Source organism: Dendrobates tinctorius, unplaced genomic scaffold, assembly GCF_039654945.1.
Source record: "Dendrobates tinctorius isolate UK_male_01 unplaced genomic scaffold, ASM3965494v1 ptg000023l, whole genome shotgun sequence".
Lineage (NCBI taxonomy): Eukaryota > Metazoa > Chordata > Amphibia > Anura > Dendrobatidae > Dendrobates > Dendrobates tinctorius.
Window position 1 is genome coordinate 13,803,560 of NW_027361691.1, and position 25,989 is coordinate 13,829,548.

The window sequence follows — 25,989 nt, forward strand, 5'->3', positions numbered from 1 at the left end:
CTTTCTAACCTTTGTGCAATCACGTGCAATCCATACTGGGCCTAACACCGTATGAGCCTGCCTCCTGAGACATATATTTTGAATGTGTACGCTATCCATACATGTTATCCGGGGATACGGTACCCTTTCTAACCTTTGTGCAATCACGTGCAATCCATACTGTGCCTGACACCGTCTGAGCCTGCCTCCTGAGACATATATTTTGAATGTGTACGCTATCCATACATGTTATCCAGGGATACGGTACCCTTTCTAACCTTTGTGCAATCACGTGCAATCCATACTGGGCCTGACACCGTCTGAGCTTGCCTCCTGAGACATATATTTTGAATGTGTACGCTATCCATACATGTTATCCAGGGATACGGTACCCTTTCTAACCTTTGTGCAATCACGTGCAATCCATACTGGGCCTGACACCGTCTGAGCCTGCCTCCTGAGACATATATTTTGAATGTGTACGCTATCCATACATGTTATCCAGGGATACGGTACCCTTTCTAACCTTTGTGCAATCACGTGCAATCCATACTGGGCCTAACACCGTCTGAGCCTGCCTCCTGAGACATATATTTTGAATGTGTACGCTATCCATACATGTTATCCGGGGAAACGGTACCCTTTCTAACCTTTGTGCAATCACGTGCAATCCATACTGGGCCTAACACCGTCTGAGCCTGCCTCCTGAGACATATATTTTGAATGTGTACGCTATCCATACATGTTATCCGGGGATACGGTACCCTTTCTAACCTTTGTGCAATCACGTGCAATCCATACTGTGCCTGACACCGTCTGAGCCTGCCTCCTGAGACATATATTTTGAATGTGTACGCTATCCATACATGTTATCCAGGGATACGGTACCCTTTCTAACCTTTGTGCAATCACGTGCAATCCATACTGGGCCTAACACCGTCTGAGCCTGCCTCCTGAGACATATATTTTGAATGTGTACGCTATCCATACATGTTATCCGGGGATACAGTACCCTTTCTAACCTTTGTGCAATCACGTGCAATCCATACTGGGCCTAACACCGTCTGAGCCTGCCTCCTGAGACATATATTTTGAATGTGTACGCTATCCATACATGTTATCCGGGGATACGGTACCCTTTCTAACCTTTGTGCAATCACGTGTAATCCATACTGTGCCTGACACCGTCTGAGCCTGCCTCCTGAGACATATATTTTGAATGTGTACGCTATCCATACATGTTATCCGGGGATACGGTACCCTTTCTAACCTTTGTGCAATCACGTGCAATCCATACTGGGCCTGACACCGTCTGAGCCTGCCTCCTGAGACATATATTTTGAATGTGTACGCTATCCATACATGTTATCCAGGGATACGGTACCCTTTCTAACCTTTGTGCAATCACGTGCAATCCATACTGGGCCTGACGCCGTCTGAGCCTGCCTCCTGAGACATATATTTTGAATGTGTACGCTATCCATACATGTTATCCAGGGATACGGTACCCTTTCTAACCTTTGTGCAATCACGTGCAATCCATACTGGGCCTAACACCGTCTGAGCCTGCCTCCTGAGACATATATTTTGAATGTGTACGCTATCCATACATGTTATCCGGGGATACGGTACCCTTTCTAACCTTTGTGCAATCACGTGCAATCCATACTGGGCCTAACACCGTCTGAGCCTGCCTCCTGAGACATATATTTTGAATGTGTGCGCTATCCATACATGTTATCCGGGGATACGGTACCCTTTCTAACCTTTGTGCAATCACGTGCAATCCATACTGTGCCTGACACCGTCTGAGCCTGCCTCCTGAGACATATATTTTGAATGTGTACGCTATCCATACATGTTGTCCAGGGATACGGTACCCTTTCTAACCTTTGTGCAATCACGTGCAATCCATACTGGGCGTGAGAACGGCTGGCGAGCTGTTAAGCAAGCTACAGCACCTGTCCAGACAAGTACAGGGATTCCCTAGCGAGGAGACTTATTTGATTGTTTTCAATGTTGGGACAGCAATTTTTGGGGAGCACTATACTCTGGAGAATGATAGATGGGGCCCACCATACACTGGAACATTCCAAAGGTGGACATCAGACACTGGAGCAGCATTTACAGGGCCCATTATACACTAGAGCATTAGAAATGGGGCCCATTATGTTTGGAGCATTATTTGGGCCCATAAGACAGTGGAGCTTCATCCATGGGGACCAACATATACTGTAGCATTATGTGGAGCTCATCATATACTGTTTCAAACATTATATGGGACCAATGATTCTGTATGGAGAAATAGATGGGCCTCGTCATGAGATGTAAAAAGTGAGGTATTTTTCATTGTACTATACCGCTATTTATCTGCCGTATCGGAGCATGATGAGTTGTGGTATGTGTTAAAGGGGCGCTCTTTCGCCCAGGGCACATGAAAGCCTGCAGCCAGCCCTCCCCCCCCACAACTTTAGCCAAATAACCCCCATTTTTCAGTGCGTAACTTGTATTATGAAGTTAATTAAGGTTGACAAGCTTAAGTAAGAAGAATTGATGCTTTTGGCATTCAAATGGGCACTGTAGGTGTGTTTCCTGTCCTCCTCTCACTGCCGACTTTTATTCCCCATTGACTTACATTGGGTTTCGTGTTTCGGGACGACCCCGACTTTTCCCTATAATCGGACGATCTTGCTCGACCCGACTTTTGGAAAAGTCGGGTTTCACGAAACGAAACGCGACCCTAAAAAACCAAAAGTCGCTCAACTCTACTCACCACTCCAGCCCCTACATTCACCATCATCCATTTGATCAATAGCATCTTATTGCATTCGATAGCATGTTCCTTGTTTGATAACATCCCCCACAGCTTACATTGAAATCTCCAGGCATTTCACAATGAGCCTGGACTTCCAGCACTGATGCCAAAGGAGTAAAAATAGATTACATAATCAAACAATGTGAGTTGATCTCGTCAACATTCTTCCCCTTTGAATGTGAAGGATGGCTTGAAGAACAGTTGTGAACTATAAAAAGGGCATATATGCCTCTGTAGCATGAGACAGATATGCATAGAGACATCCAGACATACAAACATCCAAACAACAGAGACTCTTTACAAGACGGCAGCCAAGACATCAGATTTGTCATTCTACTGGATGTCAGCTAAGGGGACCAGGCTGAAAGGAACACATATCTGCTCCATTGACCATCATTGAACTATGGATACGTTTGGGGTAGTCAGGATTTGGACCTACCAGTCACCAGAGCCCCATGGATACATTTGTGAAAACCAGGAATGGGACCCACCAGTCATCTGGCTCCATGGACATGTTCGTAGAAGCCAGGTTGTGACCCTCTGGTCAACTGGCCTTGTACCTCAATGGACTGTCATCGTCCTATGCTTGTCATTACCTCCTCTCTGTGTGCGTGCCAGAAGTTGGGCAGTCGGCCCTGTTAGCTATGAAGTAACAGCTCCTCTTATCCTGGCAAGTCAACGGAAGGATGAAACTCTGTAATTTTCACCATATTGGGTACTGTGCTGGGACTGTTCTATGTGTTATTTGCTCGTTTTGTGGTTCAATAAAGTATTGTCACACTGTTTTACCTTCACGCTGTGTTGTCCGAGTAGTGTTGCGCCCAAGATAAAAGGAGAATGGGCATTCGGTAGGATGATCCCAAATACTCTAAGCAACTTTGTAATATATCTTATCAGAGAAATCTGCTTCTTTCTACTTCTGAACTGATCATTTATTCTCAATTAAGAGGTAAATTCTGCAAAATCTCTCTTTAATGAATAAAGACTTTCCCATTACTGAGATAGGAGATGACTATTGGTGCCCATAAAGATGAATGGCGGGAGGAGAAAGTAGGAGGAGAGAGGAAGAACATGACCGGCTGCACAGAGCCTGGATCTCTACACCATTCAACACTTTTGGGATCGACTATAATGGAGATTGTGAGCCTGGCCTCTTCCTAACATCATGGTCTGACCTCACAAATGGTTTTCTGGTTGAAGGAGCAAAAATTCCCACCTCCAAAACCTTGTAAAAATCCTTCCCAGGAGATTGGATGTTATTATAGGCGTTAATGTTTATGGATGTAGAATGCAAGGTCACAAAAGTACCTTTAAGTTTAATGTGTGGTGGACCAAGTACTTTTGCCCATATAGTGAGCATATTTAATTCGTAGAGTGCTCGTACATATCAGGTCCTCCAAAGATGGATTCACTCTTTATAGCTGATGAATGGAAACCCCTCTATTAGTCCAAAATGTATCCATTAGGTATTTTAAAATAGATCATCTTAATCAGAAAACAATTTAAACTTTTCTCTCTATAAAGTGAATTGTAAGGCTGGGTTCACACGTAGCGGAACTCTCGCGGTAATTTCCACGAGAGTTCCGCTACGTGTGAACCCAGGCTTACAATTCCGGAATTCCATTCCGCGGGAAAATCGCATTTTAAATTCCCGCAATTTTCCCGTGGAAAAACTAGCATTTTGCAAGCGTAATTAGCTTGCAGAATTGCTAGCGTTTTCCAAGCGATCTGGAGCATCGCTTGGAGAACTGATTGACAGGTTGGTCACACTCATCAAACATAGTGTTTGATGAGTGTGACCAACTTTTTACTATTGAGGCCGCCTATGTGGCCTCAATAGTAAAAGATAGAATGTAAAAAATAATAAAAAAAAAAATATTGTTATTCTCACCTTCCGACATCCCGCGCAGCCTTCCCGCCTCTCTCCACGCTCCCGGTCCCAGTAATCCTTTGCGACAATTACCGCGATGACGTCTGTTCTCGCGGGATCGCAACGTCTCGCGGTCATTCGCGATGACGTCGCGCGAATGACCGCGAGACTTTGCGATCCCGCGAGAACGGACGTCATCGCTCGCAAAGGCTTACTGGAGCCCGGAGCATGGAGAGAGGCGGGAAGGCTGTGCGGGACGTCAGAAGGTGAGAATAACAATATTTTTTTATTTTAAATTCTATTTTTTACAGGGATATGGTACCCAAAGCCTGGAGGACAGTCTCCTCTCCTCCGGACCGTGGGTACCATCCGCAAATGTTCTGCTTACTTTTCGCATGGTGTGCACAGCCACATGCGGAAAGTAATCAGAACAATGCATTCCTATGGGTGCGGGATCGCCGCGATTCCGCAAAATTAATAAGCATGCTGCGTTTTTTTCCGCGAAGCGATTCCGCCGCTGTAAAAACCGCAGCATTAGCACAGCATTGCGGAATCCCATAGGAATGCACGGGATGCTTATTTTTCGTGGCAAAATCGCGCAGTTAAAACCGCCGCGGAATCGCGAAAAATACACCACGTGTTAACTCAACCTCAATCTCTTCACAGTAAGGCTGTGTGCCCACATAGTGATTTTTAAGCGTTTTTGCCGCGATTTTCGGCGCGAAAACACTGCAAAAACGTTTAAAAATTGTGTACAGAACGCGCCCCATGCATTCTTATGGCATTCCGCACATGCTGTGCTAATGCTGCGCTTTTTTCCGCGGCGGAATCGCATCGCGGAAAAAATCGCAGCATGCTCATTCTTTTGTGCGGAATCGCAAAGAATTGCCGCGATTCCGCACCCATAGGAATGCATGAGAACCGCTTACTTCCCGCATGTGGTTATGTCCACCATGCGGGAAGTTAAGCGTCTCATGTGCGGTTGGTACCCACATTGTGGAGGAGAGGAGACTGTCCTCCAGGCCCTGGGTACCATACCCCTGTAAAAAAAAGAATAAAAAATCGGGGTATATTTACCTTCCGGCGTCACGCGCTGCATTCCCCGGCCTAAGCGTTCCCAGTAATGCCTTGCGGCAAGGTCCTGTGATGACGTAGTCTCGCGTGACTCTAGTAGTCTCGCGAGATCGCTATAGTAACGCGAGACCAACGTCATCACAGGTCTCGCAAGGCATTACTGGGAACGCTGAGGCCGGGATGGCAATGCGGGACGCCGGAAGGTAAATATACACCGATTTTTTTATTTTTTTAGCATTTTAACATTCTATCTTTTACTATTGACGCCGCATAGGCGGCCTCAATAGTAAAAACCTGGTCACACTTGTCAAACACTATGCTTGACGAGTGTGACCAACCTGTCAATCACTTTCCAAGCGATGCTTCAAATCGCTTGGAAAGTGCTTGAATATAGCACTCGAAAATCACGGTAAAACCACGCGGGGAAAAAACCACGTGATTTCTGGGAAGGAGTCCGGTTTTTAGTGTCCGGAATAAAACGCTACGTGGGCATAAAGCCTTAAGAAACTTTTTAAATTTTAGTAATTTAATCCTGATAACTTGAATCTTCAGAAATAATTAAACTTGTTTCCTGGACTGCCTTTTATAGAAGATTTTTAAAGAAGATGTTATGAAGGAAAATGGATAATGAAACATTATTATTCTTACAAAAAGATGAAGTGTGTGGTAATTTTGCAGGATTTTTCTATGTTCTCATTTTCAATTGCTTGTATGTTATGAAAAGAGACAAAAGCAGCAAAGAAAGAGAACATAATGGTAAAATGATAAATTACATCTGAAGTTTAATCCAACATTAACGCGCAAAGGTAATAAGTATGTGTACAGTCACTTCATAGTGTCGAGGACACAGCCATTAATGCTAGGATAAGGCACTCGGGTGCATGACTTTTGCAATTGCCCATTAGTGCTTGGCTCAATAGTTAAAGGGGTTGTCTAGTTTTGAAAAACCCTTACACATACCATGTTAACCGAAATGAGATAATCATTTTGAGGCTAAACATATTCTCCTTTAATTTTAATTTCAGTTTTCCAGATTCTGAATTTTTGTAATTTTCTCCAAGCAAATATAGCAGAAAGACAGCTAGATAGAATTTTGCTGGATTGAAGAGTTTCGGAAAGAAAGAAAAAAATGGAAAACTTGTACACTCACCACCCTTCTCCCCTGCCTGGTCCAAATACCTCTGGCTCTGGTCTCTTCTGATGTTCAAAGCAGGCGATGTCCTTTTCCCCGTATTCCTTTACTCTCTGCTAATACTTTCTGTGCTGAGTAATAGTTTAGTTTAGCCCTGACTCAGAAACAGCAGGTGTAGGAGTAGACAGTGGCGGATTATAATGAGGTCAATTTGGGCAGTTGCCCCGGGCCCAGTGGGGTTAAGGGGCCCACAGCCCAGGCCAGTAAATTGCCCCATTATAATCCGCCACCGCGCAGGGCCGGATTATAGGCAGGGCAGGCGGGGCTTCAGCCCGGGGGCCCCCACCACAAGAGCTTCTAAGGGGGCCCCCACCACATTCCTGCTGGCTGCTGCAATGGCACTCCATCTTCTCCCCACCTAAAAGCGAGTGACCGTGGGGGCGGCATTATGTGCTCTGCTACCAGCAGCATCTACAAGTAGCCTGAACGCCGATGCTGCTGGTAGCGTGCAAAGGCTTGTGATGAGATCACAGGAGGTAAGGTGTCAGGGCCCCCGATCATGTGACCCCTGTCTGCTCCCCTCCTGTGACCTCATCACAGGTCCTGTGCGCACAGCACAGAGCACTGAGAGCAGCCATGTATGTGGAGTGCGGCTCTGCGGGTGGAGGTAGGTGCTGGAGGCCCCATTATTCTCTATGTGGAGTGCGGCTCTGCGGGTGGAGGTCGGTGCTGGAGGCTCCATTATTCTCTATGTGGAGTGTGGCTCTGCGGGTGGAGGTCGGTGCTGGAGGCTCCATTATTCTCTATGTGGAGTGCGGGTGGAGGTCGGTGCTGGAGGCTCCATTATTCTCTATGTGGAGTGCGGCTCTGCGGGTGGAGGTAGGTGCTGGAGGCTCCATTATTCTCTATGTGGAGTGCGGGTGGAGGTCGGTGCTGGAGGCTCCATTATTCTCTATGTGGAGTGCGGCTCTGCGGGTGGAGGTAGGTGCTGGAGGCTCCATTATTCTCTATGTGGAGTGCAGGTGGAGGTCGGTGCTGGAGGCCCCATTATTCTCTATGTGGAGTGCGGCTCTGCGGGTGGAGGTCGGTGCTGGAGGCTCCATTATTCTCTATGTGGTGTGCGGCTCTGCGGGTGGAGGTCGGTGCTGGAGGCTCCATTATTCTCTATGTGGAGTGCGGCTCTGCGGGTGGAGGTCGGTGCTGGAGGCCCCATTATTCTCTATGTGGAGTGCGGCTCTGCGGGTGGAGGTCAGTGCTGGAGGCTCCATTATTCTCTATGTGGAGTGTGGCTCTGCGGGTGGAGGTCGGTGCTGGAGGCCCCATTATTCTCTATGTGGAGTGCGGCTCTGCGGGTGGAGGTCAGTGCTGGAGGCTCCATTATTCTCTATGTGGAGTGTGGCTCTGCGGGTGGAGGTCGGTGCTGGAGGCCCCATTATTCTCTATGTGGAGTGCGGCTCTGCGGGAGGAGGTCGGTGCTGAAGGCCCCATTATTCTCTATGTGGAGTGCGGCTCTGCGGGTGGAGGTCGGTGCTGGAGGCCCCATTATTCTCTATGTGGAGTGCGGCTCTGCGGGTGGAGGTCGGTGCTGGAGGCCCCATTATTCTCTATGTGGAGTGCGGCTCTGCGGGTGGAGGTCAGTGCTGGAGGCTCCATTATTCTCTATGTGGAGTGTGGCTCTGCGGGTGGAGGTCGGTGCTGGAGGCCCCATTATTCTCTATGTGGAGTGCGGCTCTGCGGGTGGAGGTCGGTGCTGGAGGCCCCATTATTCTCTATGTGGAGTGCGGCTCTGCGGGTGGAGGTCGGTGCTGGAGGCTCCATTCTCTATGTGGAGTGTGGCTCTGCGGGTGGAGGTCGGTGCTGGAGGCCCCATTATTCTCTATGTGGAGGTCGGATCAGGAGGCTCCATTATTCTCTATGTGGAGGTCGGATCTGGAGGCTCCATTATTCTCTATGTGGAGTGCGGCTCTGCGGGTGGAGGTCGGTGCCGGAGGCTCCATTATTCTCTATGTGGAGTGTGGCTCTGCGGGTGGAGGTCGGTGCTGGAGGCCCCATTATTCTCTATGTGGAGTGCGGCTCTGCGGGTGGAGGTCGGTGCTGGAGGCTCCATTATTCTCTATGTGGAGGTCGGATCTGGAGGCTCCATTATTCTCTATGTGGAGTGCGGCTCTGCGGGTGGAGGTCGGTGCTGGAGGCTCCATTATTCTCTATGTGGAGTGGGGCTCTGCAGGTGGAGGTCGGTGCTGGAGGCTCCATTATTCTCTATGTGGAGTGCGGCTCTGCGGGTGGAGGTCGGTGCTGGAGGCCCCATTATTCTCTATGTGGAGTGTGGCTCTGCGGGTGGAGGTCGGTGCTGGAGGCTCCATTATTCTCTATGTGGAGTGTGGCTCTGCGGGTGGAGGTAGGTGCTGGAGGCTCCATTATTCTCTATGTGGAGGTCGGATCTGGAGGCTCCATTATTCTCTATGTGGAGTGCGGCTCTGCGGGTGGAGGTCGGTGCTGGAGGCTCCATTATTCTCTATGTGGAGTGGGGCTCTGCAGGTGGAGGTCGGTGCTGGAGGCTCCATTATTCTCTATGTGGAGTGTGGCTCTGCGGGTGGAGGTCGGTGCTGGAGGCCCCATTATTCTCTATGTGGAGTGCGGCTCTGCGGGTGGAGGTCGGTGCTGGAGGCTCCATTATTCTCTATGTGGAGGTCGGATCTGGAGGCTCCATTATTCTCTATGTGGAGTGGGGCTCTGCAGGTGGAGGTCGGTGCTGGAGGCTCCATTATTCTCTATGTGGAGTGGGGCTCTGCAGGTGGAGGTCGGTGCTGGAGGCTCCATTATTCTCTATGTGGAGTGCGGCTCTGCGGGTGGAGGTCGGTGCTGGAGGCCCCATTATTCTCTATGTGGAGTGTGGCTCTGCGGGTGGAGGTAGGTGCTGGAGGCTCCATTATTCTCTATGTGGAGGTCGGATCTGGAGGCTCCATTATTCTCTATGTGGAGTGCGGCTCTGCGGGTGGAGGTCGGTGCTGGAGGCTCCATTATTCTCTATGTGGAGTGCGGCTCTGCGGGTGGAGGTTGGTGCTGGAGGCCCCATTATTCTCTATGTAGAGTGTGGCTCTACGATTCGTGACCCCCGTCACGTGACGAGGGGGGCCCACAGAGTCTGAACTGCTCCGGGCCCTGTCTACCCTTAATCCACCCCTGGGAGTAGATACGGATTCAGACACTGCTGGTACTGATTCAGATGCAGCAGGTTTTAGAGATAGGCACAGACTCAGACACTGCAGGTTTAGTACTGATTCAGACACAGCAGTTGTGTAAGTGCAGCGGTCAGTGATATGAAACCGGAGTGTTTTTGTGCTTCCAGCACACTATGTGCTGAGAAGCCATGTACAGAGTTTTAATGGTCCGGTTTTATGTGAGCATTCGCAGTGCGGTTGGGAGGGTGCTCACCGTATCCTTCTTCCCTGCAGGACCTGCAGGTGTTTGAGGACCTGCAGTGATGTCACATTCACGTGACCAGCCATCTGATATTTACCTAGACCTGTGGTTCAGTCTGCCGGTGGTGCTGTGGGGAGAAGCAGTATTTCCCACAGAAGTAAGGACTGGGAGTGGGTTCCCCTAACAGTGTGCGGGAGGTCCCCACACCATGGAGGGCTGTGTTTTGTTTCTATCATTTTTTTTTTTTATCTGTTGTGTCCTGGAGGGTGGAGGGCTGTGTTTAGACTAATTGACTACCTGGTTTTCACTAGAGCCTCCGGTGGTGAGGATTGGCTTGGCCTCATACAGACGCCAGGTACCACTCCATGGTAGTTCCCGTGAATGCAGCAGCTTACCGCAGGGTCAGAAACAAGGTTACATGGTACCAGAGAGTAAAGAGAAGATGTGATTAGATGGTCCAAGGTCAGGATAGGCAGCACAGGGTTAATATCCATAGCAGAGATTAGGAGCAGGGGGGTCAGACAGGACGGGTAAGCTAGTACAGTAGAAATGGTAAGAAACAGTAAGCAGAGCAAGGATGAACTCATGAACTGGTGCTAGCAGCATAGGAACCAACATTTGATCAGAAAGTGGTATGCGGAGTTGCCTAATATAGAGCCTGCTTATGTGGCGCCCCTGAGGGTTCAGTCGCCACAGAGGTACTGCACCTCCTCCTGAGGTGTGGTACCCCACCATTCAGGTAAGGTGGAGACACCTGACCACACTCCAACACCTGAATCCCACACAATATAGTAGTGTAGCAAAGCACCTTTGGTGGCTCCCTGCTTGGAACACGAAGAGTGCTGGGAGGCGGGTGGAGCTTAGTCTGCACAAGAGAGCAGGAGCTCATTAGGACTGGGTCAGTCTGACTAGGTGAGTCTGAGAGAGAAGATTCCCTGAGTTGGATGGATTGAAGGAAGTGCTGCAGCAGACCTCAGTGACCTTGGTCTGCTGGCACAGGAAAGAGATATTCAGAAAGCCTAATTCTCCACAAGAAAGATAGTTTTGTACGGAACGTAAGGAGAAGAGGAGAACTAAGGATTAGGGTTAGAGCAGAGCCCTTCCTCAAGTTCTCATCGCATGGTCGGGGTCCGGTCCCCGAGGTTGTATGGATACTGATAGTCCTGCAGCAGACACCGTAGGAATAGAAGTTGTCACCACTTTATTCCCACACAAGACTTGGGGGCACAACAGCAACGTGAGAGAGCCGTGACTTAGTAGCAAGGAGTCCCCGAAGCAGGCTACAGCTGTCTGCCGTACAAGTAGAGTTCAAAGAACATCTGAAAGGAGGAACTCCAGTGTAACTCAGTACTGTGAGTATTTCAAAAAGGCACTAGAAGGGAGACGTTCAGAAAAGGCACAAATGTTGGCGAAGTGTTGGAATGGAGTACTTCATCTTGCCTGGAGGTTGGCTGAGCCCCTGACCTGGAGGACACGGCACGGATGCGGGCACCTGTATGCACAACAGACTGTGAGTAAAGCTTTGGAACTACATGCTCTGGTGTCCTCCACTTATTCCTGTGCCAACCCACTCAGCACTGCTGCATCTCTGTGCTTAACACTGCACCATTACGCTCTCCTCACTATCGCTTCATCTACACTGCCCTGGCACTACAGCCCTGCCTGTGGAGGGCCACACCATCATTGCTGCACCACACCATCTGTCCCAGAGGATCTGTCTGCAGCGTCGGCTTAACACCTTCATTGCCGAACACCACAGGTGGCGTCACGAATCATCCACTTAGAAACTTTAATCAACATCATCCACTCTATTCCCCTTTTACAATGGATGCCCAGGGCCACGGACCGGGTCACTGCCACTGTGACAACTCCCATTGAACTCCACGGGCCCGGTACCGAGTACCCCACTGCCCTGGGTGGGGACGACCCACTTACATGCGATAGGCTGAGCAACCTAATCTCTGCAGGACACAGTAGGGTTAAATTCCTGCAGAGACCGACCATGCCCCCAAAAGCCAGATCGAAGCCACATGCAGGTGAAGCAGTGCTGCATGAAGCAGGCTCAACAGGACTGCCAGACAAAAGGGGAAAACCTCATGGTGAGCAGAGTGGCTCTAAGGAGTCCTACAAGTCACCTCTGTGACTCTTTTTAGACTTGGTGTGAATTAACACTAAACCATGGGAGGAACCTTATATATCCATCAGGTTTATTAGAAAACAGGTGTGTAGCATTCAGGAAAGAGAAAGAAAAGGGGGGGGAGACATTCTAGACTAGCCAAAAAAAAATTACCTATGAATAAAAATGAAAAATAAAAACAAGAAAGAATGTAATGTAACTAATAATGTAACAACATTTCTTTTTGAAGGTTTAGAGGGTGGAGGGTGAGATGGTTTATTGCCTTGCACAAAAATACTAAGCAGTGTAGCTATGAATCCAGCACAGAGGTGAAATACAACACTTGCTAGAAAGCAGCACAGTTTGTGCTTTGCTCCTGCCCTTTCATCCACAACAGCCATTCCATAGACTTTAATTGTCAGCTGTAATTTGACACCTCATTGAGCTGCTATTCTTTCTTCTTTTAAACAGGACAGACTTTAGCTTTTTTTTTTTAGCATTTTATTAGTTATGTCTCAACTGTAGAGGTGGATCCTCAGAGACCTAGCTCCACATAAGCAATGCTTATACAGCTTGAGCAACTGACTCTTGTGCAGTAGGATGATAAACAACTATTTCAGAGCTGAACAAAAAGCAAGTAGATTAGCTGAACTAGAGTAATGAGTTGACACAGTGATGTGGAACCAATTAGAGATGGACAAACCCAAACAGTAAAGTTTGGGGCCCGTACTGAACACCCATGTAACGCTCACGCACAGAATGGTTGGGGCAAGCGAGGATTGTGGCCCCACTGTGCCACAAACCAGACCTGCCCCCGAGGGATATGACTAAGCAGCTACCTTGGTGTTTGCTGGAACCTCTAGTGGTGAGGTCAGGCTTGTGCGGTAGGTAGCTGCCAGGTACCACTGTATGGGCGGCATCTGGCAGTAGCAGCTGATCTGCAAGGGGACTGGACACTGTAACTGCACGTGCAGGCAAGTACTGTAAATATACTGTCTGGCTCAGCTGATATGTAGACAGGCAAGAACTGGTGGATATGGGTGATGCACAGGCGGACATGGTTGGTATACAGACAGATTGTTGGAGGCGGGCACGGCTGACACTCTAGCAGGCAGGCAGGCTTAGTTCAAAGTGGAAGGACAGGAACAGTTTCATGAAGGACTGGGATACGGGCAGGTACGAATGTGATACAGGGATGGGTAGGACCCAGTTCAGACTGGACATACAGGAACAGTATCACGAAGGACTGGGACACAGACAGTTATGACCGGAATACAGGGACAGGTTTAGACTAGGAACTGTTTCTGGAAGGACTGGGACACAGACATATACGACTCAAATATGAGAACAGATACGACCCTTTCAAACTGGACAGACAAGGAGTCGCAGGTGCGGTACAGATGCAGAGACTTAGGTGAGGTACAAATGCAAAGCTGCGAACAGATGAAAAGCCCCGCAGATGTGTAACAGATGCAAAGCTGCAGGTGCGGTACCGATGCAGGGCCGCAGGTGTGGAATAGATGCAGAGTTGCAGGTGTGGTACAGATGCAGAGTGGCAGGTGTGGTACAGATGCAGAGTTGCAGGTGTGGTACAGATGCAGAGTGGCAGGTGTGGTACAGATGCAGAGTTGCAGGTGTGGTACAGATGCAGAGTGGCAGGTGTGGTACAGGCATGAAGCCACAGACATAATCAAGCATAGGACAATAACGAGGACAAGTAGACCCAGAACATACAGGATAGAATTCACACTAGATAAATACCAGGACAGGTATGAGCAGGACAGACAGGACTAGATTCACACAGGTACTTACAATGAAGTTGCAAGTGTACACAAAGATCACTAACGTTGTGCAGAGTCAACAGAATAGAGATCAATGCTGGTTCAGATACTGCAGATTTTTTTAGATAAGTGTCAGTACAGATACTGCAGGTCTTTAGAGATAGAAACAGATTCAGACACTGCAGATTTAAGTTGTAAGAACAGGGACAGACAATGCAGGGAAGGGAAAGATCCAGACTTGGATACAAACAGGTTCAGGAATAGGTACTAATTCAGACAAGGAAAGACACAGGTGCAGGTTCAGGATTCAGGATTCACACCTGGGTACTCAGCCTTCAGGATGACGGAAACAGAAAAGGTCAGATACAGGTACAGACTCAGGGTACAGGCGTGGGTATATAGCCCCTAGGGTGGCACAAGCAAGAACAGAAACAGGACAGGACCTGGCAACTCAGTAGTTGCACACAGACTGAACGAGTATGTTGCTCAGGCACCTTTCCATTGGTGGAGGTGCCTTAAGTACCAATTGCCTCTTAGCAATAGGCTGGGGACACATTAGGAGTGCGCACACTGTCTCTTTAAGAATCAAGAAGGGCAGGCGTGGCCACCCTAAGAATACAGCCAGGAATTATACACACAACAAGCAAAGAGCATGGAGCTCACAGCAATCAGAGAACAGAACTCACTGCAAGGCCAGGAGTAGTGCGTAAGTTAGTATATATGCCTTGTGGGGGATGGGAAGCCATGCCATTATGCTAGCAGGGATGTTACAACCTACTGTGCACCCCCCATTTTTGACATCCAGCCAAGCTAAAGCAGACATAAAAGGCACACTTATTAGATGTTCCAATTCTGGTGCTTTGCCTGGCTGTTCCCATTTGCCCTGTGGTGGTGGCAAGTGTAGTTAATATTTGTGGTAAGAAACATCTGTTTTATAGCCACAAATTAGCAACAAAAAGGCTCTATAAGAGGCATCCAATCCATTACTAGCCCCATAGCCAGATTGCAAATTAACACACAGCCAGAATAAAGTGCTTTATTTGAAATAAAAATACACACTGTTTTACTTTTTTATTAAAAAATAAAAAGCAAAGTTATAATCACCTTACACCCATTTTATTGAAGTCCTCGTCCCCTGAAAAAAACTGAAAATAATAAATAAGACTCACTTAACTCCCATTTCATTGAAGTTCTGGTCTCCTGTAAAAAAATGAATAAATAAAAAACAACAATATCCCTCACCTGTTCAACATAATATCTCATGCCGTTATCCATGTCTGCGATAAATGGGTTTCAACCTGGATGATACAAATATGCAACAAGCATGCTGAAAACCATGGGAGAGTGAGCTACTACGAGTATAGCATCATTGACTAACAGTGATGTCATCCAGGTTACTCCAGGTCACTGAGGCTGCAATCCCAGCTCACTTTGCTATGATCCGAGCCCCTGAACTGCAGTGATTAAGTCTAATGGTGCAGCGCTGAGCTCAGTGAGTTCACCACAGTTTACTGTGAGTAACAGTACTGAAACCATGGAACAGTGGAAACTGATTTAACAGTACTGGAACCATAGAAAAGTGGAGCTGAACAGTAGAGACTGATATAACAGTACTGGAACAATGGCACAGTGGAACTGAATAGTGGAGACTGATGTAATAGTACTGGAACTATGGAACAGTGGAGACTGATGTAACAGTACTGGAACCATGGCACAGCAGAGCTGAATAGTGGAGACAGATGTGACAATATAGAAATCATGGAACAGCAGAGACTGATGTAACAGTACTGGAACCATGGAACATTAGAGCTGAATAGCGCAAACTGATGTATTAGTACTGGAACTATGGAACAGTGGAGACTAGTGTTTAGCATTCCGATACCGCAAGTATCGGGTATCGGCCGATATTAGCTGTATCGGAATTCCGATACTTAGTTCCGATACTTTTTTCATATTGAATACCGAAATCAGAAGTTCCCATAATGCTAGGAGCCCGCTCGATTTGATTCAGCCAATGGGAATCCTCAGAAGTGTGGGCACATCCTGTTAGGCATGTAGGCATGTTAACTATTGGCATGGCTGTGATTGACTGCTGAAATGATGTCATGATGCACTATAAAAGCCGCCGCTACCGCCATTTCTGTTCACTCTGCTGTGAATTCAGTTAGGGACAGGCTGCTGTTGAAGACTGTGAGGGACAGTTAGAAATAGCGATTCTCAAAAAACTATTGTGCTTTACCCAGGCTACATAAACCACCACTGTAGCTTTCTTTTGCCTAGCAGCAGTGTTCACAGCTGTCTGCAAGGGCTGTGTGAGTGCAGCTCAAGCTGTGTAGTGGGTCCTTCAGCCACGTCTGGTTGTAGGTCGCCCAGCGTGCGTCACTGCTGCCTCATACATATTTTTCTTTTCTAGCTGCTTATTTTTCATAAATTCTATCTAGTGTGCTTCCATCCATATCCATATACATTGGTTGCAAACACTAGTAGTAGACAGCAGAGCCTTTCTGCAGCCTTTCAGTGCTAGTGCCCACTTCTCTGCACTGTTCACGGCTGTCTGAGAGGTCTCTGACTGTGTGTGAGTGCAGCTCACGCTGAGTAGTGTGTCCTGCAGCTACGTCTGGTTGTAGGCCGCTCAGCATGCATCACTGCTGCACACATATTTTTCTTTACTAGCAGCTAATTTTTTATTCTATTAGTGTGCATCCATCCGTATCCATATACGGTGGTTGTAAACACTATAGGAGTACACAGAGGAGCCTTTCTGCAGCCTTTCAGTGCTAGTGCCCACTTGTCTGCACTGTTCACGGCTGTCTGAGAGGTCTCTGACTGTGTGTGAGTGCAGCTCACACTGAGTAGTGTGTCCTGCAGCTACGTCTGGTGGTAGGCCACTCAGCGTGCATCACTGCCTCACACATTTTTCTTTTATTGCAGCTCCTTTTTTTTTCTCCTATTAGTGTGCATTAGGGTGACCGCAAAAAATCGATGTCGGAATTTTGTCCGTCTGGACCCCACAAAACGATTCCCCTTTCCAGATATTGAGATAGCCAAAATTTGAGCTTGATCAAACGACGTTAACCCGTGCCGCTCGTCGCTCAAAGTTTGAAAAAATCCAAATTGAGGTATTTTAAGATTTAGGTATTTTGCATAGTCTGTCAGACTATAAAGAATGTGACAACAACATTGCAGAAATAGCCCTGACCAAATTTTCGAACCATTTGTGGTATTTGAATGCAGAGTTGGTGGGATTATCGTTTTTTGATCCCACCATTACAGACAGTGAAAAGTTGTTAATGGCTAATAAATTGCTCAGTAGCACAGATGAACCATCAGAGCACGCTAGGGTTGTAAATCCAAAAGTTAGGAAAGAAAAATTAAAAGAGGTAGGAAGTAACCGACTTTAACGACCTTCTGACTAAAGATGAAGAACAAAAGCAATATGTCCTGCAAGTTGTAAGCAAATGCTGAGCATTATATTCTGACGTTTCAAAAACTACTTTAACAAAAGCTCTAGAATAGATTAGATAACTATGTAAAATTATCAACTCATGTAGGTTAGCGTGCTCTGATGGTTCATCTGTGCTACTGAGCAATTTATTAGCCATTGTTTGAAGAGGGGAGTGTAGATGATGAGGTCCTTGACCCATCATGGCGTGAGGAACAGGAAGGTGGTGGGAGCAGCTCTGAGGAAGAGATTCCCCGAATGGCCAAAACAGGAGGGAGAGGGAGGGGGCAGACTTGGTTGCCTGTAGCCTCCACTTCGGCAACTGGTAGGAGCATTCCACTTTCAAAAGGCAAAATGGGCGCTCCCAAGACTTGCAGTGCGTGGTCCTTTTTTGACACAGTTGCAGATGACATTTGCTTTGTCAAATGCAAGCTGTGTCATCAGAAAGTCAAAAGAGGGAAAAATGTCAGCAACCTTAATACCACAAATATGTGGAAACATGTGTGGACCAAGCACGAGGTGGAGTTACACTGACACACTGAAGATGTAGGCCAACATACAGCACCACCTACCACGCTCGTGTTGGGGCCTCTTCCTCCAGCTCACACACAGCAGGTTCGGCTTCCTCACAGGATCGCCAAGGAAGAACCACTGGCACTGTTGTCCGGAGACCCAGTGAACTTCCACCCACAGCACCACGTTCCCAGTCCTCCTCACACTTCCAGGCCACTCTACAGCCTTCGGTAGCACAGGCATGGGATAAAAGGCGGCCATACTCGGCAAACCATCCCCGAGCACAGGCTCTGAATGCTGGCATTGCCAAGCTACTGGCACTTGAAATGATGTCAGTCATTCAAGCTGGTGGAAACTGACACCTTCCGGGACTTGATGGCATTGGCAGTCCCACAATACACTGTGCCGAGCCGCTTTTATTTCAGCAGGAGAGCCGTCCCTGCCCTGTAAAAACATGTGGAGGGAAAAATACAACATGCGCTACTAAATGCCGTCAGTAGCAAGGTCCACCTGACCACCGATGCGTGGACCAGTAACCATGGACAGGGACGATACTTTTCCCTCACTGCCCATTGGGTCAATGTTGTGGAGCCGGGTACAGATCTGGAGAGTGGCGCTGTACGTGTTCTGCCAACTCCACGGATTGCTGGAATCAAGTCTGTACACATTGACTCTTCCTCCTACTCAAGTTCCTCAGAAACAGCGCAGCAGGAGCCTGTTACGACCGATATGAGCACAGCCATGGCCAAACGTCAACAGGCCATACTCAAATTAATTTCTTTGGGGAATCGAAGCCACACAGCGCAGGAGCTCTGGAATGTCATCAAGCAGGAGAGCGAAGTGTGGTTTCTGCCAGCGAATCTACAGCCGGGCTTGGTAGTGTGTGACAATGGCCGAAATCTGGTGGCAGCTCTTGGCCTAGGCAACCTCACTCACATCCCATGTCTGGCACATGTGCTGAACTTGGTCGTGCAGAGCTTTCTGAGGGACTATCCGGATCTTGATGCACTGCTGCACAAGGTCCGCATAGAGTGCGCTCATTTGCGGCGTTCCAGCACGGCAAGATCGCGCCTTGCTGCTCTGCAGCGCCGATTACGCCTTCCGGAACATCGCATCATAAGTAACCTACCCACCAGGTGGAATTCAACGTTACATATGTTGGAGCGGTTGTGTGAGCAGCAGGCAGCAGTCATGGAGTACCAGCTGCATCAGGCGCAAACAAGTCGCACTGTGCGCCGGTCACACTTCAGCACCACTGAGTGGGCCTCTATGAAGGACATCTGCCTAGTTTTGCGTGCCTTCGATGATTCCACGCGGATTGCGAGTGCAGATGATGCACTAGTCAGCATGACTGTCCCCCTTATCTGCCTGCTTCAAAAAACACTGCAAGCAGTAAGGGAGGAGGTTTTGGAAGAGGTGGAGGATGAGGAGTCCCAAGCCATCTGCTTCTGGACAGTCTGCGCTAAGTGGTTCCTCACAAAGGCCTAGGCAGGGAACACTTTGTGAGGAGGATGATGAGGAGTCGATGGAGGAGGAAGACATCTCTCCAGAGGAGGGAGGTACACAATCCTCAAGTCAGTATGTACAGCGAGGGTGGGGTGATGCAGAGCAGGCAGAGATGACGCCTCAAGCAGGGGACAGCGTTTCTTTGACAGTTGGGAGTCTGCAGCATATGGTTGATTTCATGCTGCAATGCCTGAGAAACGACCGCCGCATCACCCACATTCTCAACATGACTGATTATTGGGTGTACACCCTCCTAGATCCTCGCTACCGGGACAACTTACAAAGCCTCATACCACCGTTGAACCGGGAGCGTAAACTGCGGGACTACCAAGACACACTGGTGCAGTCCATCATGCTTTCCATTCCACCCGACAGCAGTGATGCTAGTGCTTTACAAAGCAGCTCTGTGCGTCGAGGCAGTGGAGGAAACTCGGCAAATAGAGGGAGCAGAGACAGCGCCTCAGCACAAGGCAAGACCACTATGGCCCAAATGTGGCAAAGTTTTGTGTGTCCGCCACAATTGTCTACACCATCACAGACGGCTCCAGTCAGCAGGAGGCAACGTTTTCGTCAGGTGGTGACAGACTACATGTCTTGCCCTGTCAGTGTACTCCCAGATGGCTCTTCCCCCTTCAAGTTTTGGGTCTCTAAGCTGGATACATGGCCAGAGCTTAGCCAGTATGCATTGGAGGTACTGGCTTGCCCTGCTGCCAGTGTATTATCGAAACGCATCTTTAGTGCCGCAGGTGGTGTACTAACAGACCGTCGCACGCGACTTTCTTCCGATAACGTTGACCGTCTTACTTTTTTGAAAATGAACAGGCCTGGATCTTGCCAGAATTTGCCAGTCCTCTTCCCGAATAAATAATTGGTTGGCAACAGTATCCAGGTCTCCTGTTGTGTTCATGTTTATACCACCTGAACTATAATCCCTGGGCTTCAACACAGCCAGTTGTCGCTCAGAAGTGTTGTCTGCACAGAGAAAAACACTAGCTCCTGTGTTAGTGGGGTTCAGTAACGCCAGCTACTCCACTGCTGTGTGGACGGCAAAGTCCCCTGCTCCATCCACATTCAAATTACTACTGATTTTTATCCGTGCTCCACTTAGACCTGTGGCTCCACTGTCTCTAGTTTTTCCCCTGGCCTCCAACCCCGCCAGTTGCTGCTCTGAAGTGGCGTCTGCACAATCCACACTTGTTGCTGTGTTACTGGGGCTCAGTCACGTCAGTTGATCCCCTGATGTGTGTCCGGCAATGTCTCCTGCTCTGTCCACATTCCCATTACTAGTAGTGTGAATGAAGACAGAGCAGGAGACCTTGCCGGACACACATCAGCGGATCAACTGACGTGACAGAGCCCCAGTTACACAGGAACAAGTGTGGATTGTGCAGACACCACTTCAGAGATGTAACTGGTGGGGCTGGAGGCCTGGGGAAATACTAGAGAAAGTGGAGCCAGAGGCCATAGTGGAGCACGGTTACAATCAGTAGTAGTCTACAACCTATATAAAACCTGCGGCAAGTTCGCCTCCGCCTGCTGCATGATTGATCCTGTGCTCCAACAACGCCAGTTGGTGTTCAGAAGTGCCGTCTTCACAGAGAAAAACACACTTGCTCCTGTGTTAGTGGGGTTCAGTAACATCAGCTGTTCCTCTGCTGTGTAGACGGCAATGTCTCCTGCTGCCTCCACATGCCAGAAACATCAGGCCTCAGCCTACTCCATGCTTCATCCTGGGCTCCAACAACGCCAGTTGGTGTTCAGAAGTGCCATCCTCACAGAGAAAAACACACTAGCTCCTGTGTTAGTGGGGTTCAGTAAAGTCAGCTGTTCCCCTGCTGTGTGGACGGCAATGTCTCCTGCTGCCTCCACATGCCAGAAACATCAGGCCTCAGCCTACTCCATGCTTCATCCTGGGCTCCAACAACGCCAGTTGGTGTTCAGAAGTGCCATCCTCACAGAGAAAAACACACTAGCTCCTGTGTTAGTGGGGTTCAGTAAAGTCAGCTGTTTCCCTGCTGTGTGGACGGCAATGTCTCCTGCTGCCTCCATATGCCAAAAACATCAGGCCTCAGCCTGCTCCATGCTTCATCCTGGGCTCCAACAACGCCAGTTGGTGTTCAGAAGTGCCGTCCTCACAGAGAAAAACACACTAGCTCCTGTGTTAGTGGGTTCAGTAACGTCAGCTGTTCCCCTGCTGTGTAAACGGCAATGTCTCCTGCTGCCTCCACATGCCAAAAATATCAGGCTTCAGCCTGCTCCATGCTTCGTCCTGGGCTCTAACAACGCCAGTTGGTGTTCAGAAGTGCCATCTTCACAGAGAAAAACACACAAGCTCCTGTGTTATTGGGGTTCAGTAACACCAGCTGCTCCCCTGCTGTGTGGATGGCAAAGTCTCCTGCTCCATCCACATTCAAACTACTACTGATTTTTAACCGTGTTCCACTTAGGCCTGTGGCTCCACTGTCTCTAGATTTTCCCCTGGCCTCCAACCCCGCCAGTTGCTGCTCTGAAGTGGCGTCTGCACAATCCACACTTGCTCCTGTGTTAGTGGGGTTCAGTAACGTCAGCTGTTCCTCTGCTGTGTAGACGGCAATGTCTCCTGCTGCCTCCACATGCCAGAAACATCAGGCCTCAGCCTGCTCCATGCTTCATCCTGGGCTCCAACAACGCCAGTTGATGTTCAGAAGTGCCGTCCTCACAGAGAAAAACACACTAGCTCCTGTGTTAGTGGGGTTCAGTAAAGTCAGCTGTTCCCCTGCTGTGTGGACGGCAATGTCTCCTGCTGCCTCCACATGCCAAAAACATCAGGCCTCAGCCTGCTCCATGCTTCATCTTGGGCTCCAACAACGCCAGTTGGTGTTCAAAAGTGCCGTCCTCACAGAGAAAAACACACTAGCTCCTGTGTTAGTGGGGTTCAGTAACGTCAGCTGTTCCCCTGCTGTGTAGACGGCAATGTCTCCTGCTGCCTCCACATGCCAAAAACTTCAGGCTTCAGCCTGCTCCATGCTTCATCCTGGGCTCCAACAACGCCAGTTGGTGTTCAGAAGTGCCGTCCTCACAGAGAAAAACACACTAGCTCCTGTGTTAGTGGGGTTCAGTAACGTCAGCTGTTCCCCTGCTGTGTGGATGCCAAAGTCTCCTGCTGCCTACACAGTCACACTACTACTGATTTTTAACCATGCTCCACTTATGCCTCTGGCTCCAGTGTCTCTAGTATTTCCCCTGGCCTCCAACCCCGCCAGCTGCTGCTCTGAAGTGGCATCTGCACAATCCACACTTGTTCCTGGGTTACAGGGGCTCTGTCACGTCAGTGGATCCCCTGATGTGTGTCTGGCAAGGTCTCAAGCTCTGTCCACATTCCCATTACTAGTAGTGGGAATGTGGACAGAGCAGGAGACCTTGCCGGACACATCAGGGGATCCACTGACATGACAGAGCCCCTGTAATCCAGGAACAAGTGTGGATTGTGCAGATACCACTTCAGAGCAGCAACTGGCGGGATTGGAGGCCAGGGGAAATCCTGGAGATAGTGGAGCCAGAGGCTTAAGTGGAGCACGGTTACAATCAGTAGTGGTGTACAACCGATATAAAACTTGCTTCAAGTAGGCCTCAGCCTGCTCCGTGATTGATCCTGGGCTTCAACACAGCCAGTTGTTGCTTGGAAGTGCCATCCACACAGATAGAAACACTCGCTCCTGTGTCAGTGGGGTTCAGTAACGCCAGCTGCTCCCCTGCTGTGTGGATGGCAAAGTCTCCTGCTGCCTCCCAAATCACACTACATCTTATTTTCTACTTGCTCCAAGTAGGCCTCAGCCTGCTCCGTGATTGATCCTGGGCTTCAACACAGCCAGTTGTTGCTTGGAAGTGCCATCCGCACAGATAGAAACACTCACTCCTGTGTCAGTGGGGTTCAGTAACGCCAGCTGCTCCCCTGCTGTGTGGATGGCAAAGTCTCCTGCTGCCTACACAGTCACACTACTACTGATTTTTAACCATGCTCCACTTATGCCTCTGGCTCCACTGTCTCTAGTATTTCCCCTGGCCTCCAACCACGCCAGCTGCTGCTCTGAAGTGACGTCTGCATAATCCACACTTGTTCCTGGATTACGGGGGCTCTGTCATGTCAGTGGATCCCCTGATGTGTGTCCGGCAAGGTCTCAAGCTCTGTCCACATTCCCATTACTAGTAGTGGGAATGTGGACAGAGCAGGAGACCTTGCCGGACACACATCAGGGGATCCACTGACGTGACAGAGCCCCTGTAACCCAGGAACAAGTGTGGATTGTGCAGACGCCACTTCAGAGCAGCAACTGGCGGCGTTGGAGGCCAGGGGAAATACTGGTGACAGTAGAGCCAGAGGCCTAAGTGGAGCACGGTTACAATCAGTAGTAGTGTACAACCGATATAAAACTTGCTCCAAGTAGGCCTCAGCCTGCTCCGTGATTGATCCAGGGCTCCAACATCGCCAGTTGCTGCTCAGCAGAGTCTTTGGCACGGGCACTCCCTCCTGCCCAGCCTGGTTCCAGCACGCCTGCTGTTTCCGGGTAGTGTCAACGTCACTTTGCCACCAATACGTTGTCCTGTCGTGTTGCGGTCGGGTTAGCCGAGTCTATGGTGCCTGCAGTTTCGTTGCTTCCTATGTGGGCTGCGGGTTCTGGTAATAAAGGCTGGTTCCGTAGTGCCAATAGGACAAGCACCCCCTGTTGGACTGTGGGTTTCGGTAACTGCGTCCTGCTCGCGGCCTTGCAACTTTGTTGATTATGGGTACCTTGTGCTACCCATCCAGGTTCCAGCACCGTCAGCTGGTTCTCGGCAGAGCCTTTGGCCTAGGTGCCTCCTTCTCGGTATCCAAGTTCCAGCAACATCTGCTTGTCCTTGGTAGTGCTTTGTAGCACAGGTACCTCCTGCTTAGTAACCATGTTCCAGCACCGTCAGCTGGTCCACGGTTGTGCCATTGGCTCTTGTTCCTTCTGCTGCCCCTCCGTGTTCCAGCACCGTCAGCTGGTCCTCACTACTTTCATTTGCTCTTGCAGCTTCTGCTACCCATCCGGGTTCCAGCACCATCAGCTGGTTCTCGGAAGTGTCTTTGGCACGGGCACTCCCTCCTGCCCAGCCTGGTTCCAGCACGCCTGCTGTTTCTGGGTAGTGCCAACGTCACTTTGCCACTCATACGTTGTCCTGTCGTGTTGCGGTCGGGTTAGCCGAGTCTATGGTGCCTGCAGTTTCGGTGCTTCCTATGTGGGCTGCGGGTTCTGGTAATAAAGGCTGGTTCTGTAGTGCCAATAGGACAAGCACCCCCTGTTGGACTGTGGGTTTCGGTAACTGTGTCCTGCTCGCGGCCTTGCAACTTTGTTGATTATGGGTACCTTGTGCTACCCATCCAGGTTCCAGCACCGTCAGCTGCTTCTCGGAAGTGTCTTTGGCACGGGCACTCCCTCCTGACCAGCCTGGTTCCAGCACGCCTGCTGTTTCCGGGTAGTGTCAACGTCACTTTGCCACCAATACGTTGTCCTGTCGTGTTGCAGTCGGGTTAGCCGAGTCTATGGTGCCTGCAGTTTCAGTGCTTCCTATGTGGGCTGCGGGTTCTGGTAATAAAGGCTGGTTCCGTAGTGCCAATAGGACAAACACCCCCTGTTGGACTGTGGGATTCGGTAACTGCGTCCTGTTCGCGGCCTTGCAACTTTGTTAATTATGGGTACCTTCTGCCACCCATCCGGGTTCCAGCACCGTCAGCTGGTTCTCCGCAGTGCCTTTGGCCTAGGTGCCTCCTTCTTGGTATCCGAGTTCCAGCAACGTCTGCTGGTCCTTGGTAGTGCTTTGTAGCACAGGTACCTCCTGCTTAGTAACCATGTTCCAGCACCGTCAGCTGGTCCACGGTTGTGCCATTGGCTCTTGTTCCTTCTTCTGCCCCTCCGGGTTCCAGCACCGTCAGCTGGTCCTCGCTACTTTCATTTGCTCTTGCAGCTTCTGCTACCCATCCGGGTCCCAGCACCATCAGCTGGTTCTCGGCAGTGCCTTTGGCCTAGGTGCCTCCTTCTTGGTATCCGAGTTCCAGCAACGTCTGCTGGTCCTTGGTAGTGCTTTGTAGCACAGGTACCTCCTGCTTAGTAACCATGTTCCAGCACCGTCAGCTGGTCCACGGTTGTGCCATTGGCTCTTGTTCCTTCTTCTGCCCCTCCGGGTTCCAGCACCGTCAGCTGGTCCTCGCTACTTTCATTTGCTCTTGCAGCTTCTGCTACCCATCCAGGTTCCAGCACCATCAGCTGGTTCTCGGCAGTGCCTTTGGCCTAGGTGCCTCCTTCTTGGTATCCGAGTTCCAGCAACGTCTGCTGGTCCTT

At 49.4% G+C, this 25,989-nt stretch overlaps 1 long non-coding RNA gene across 1 annotated transcript in view; it reads left to right on the forward strand.

The window, feature by feature from the left end:
• The first annotated feature begins 7,364 nt into the window (after nucleotides 1-7,364).
• LOC141084473 (uncharacterized) overlaps nucleotides 7,365-25,989 on the forward strand; it is a 56,076-nt gene continuing 37,451 nt past the window's right edge. The window contains exon 1 of the long non-coding RNA XR_012231004.1: nucleotides 7,365-7,537. This is a non-coding gene — a long non-coding RNA (uncharacterized lncRNA). The remainder of the gene's footprint in view (nucleotides 7,538-25,989) is intronic.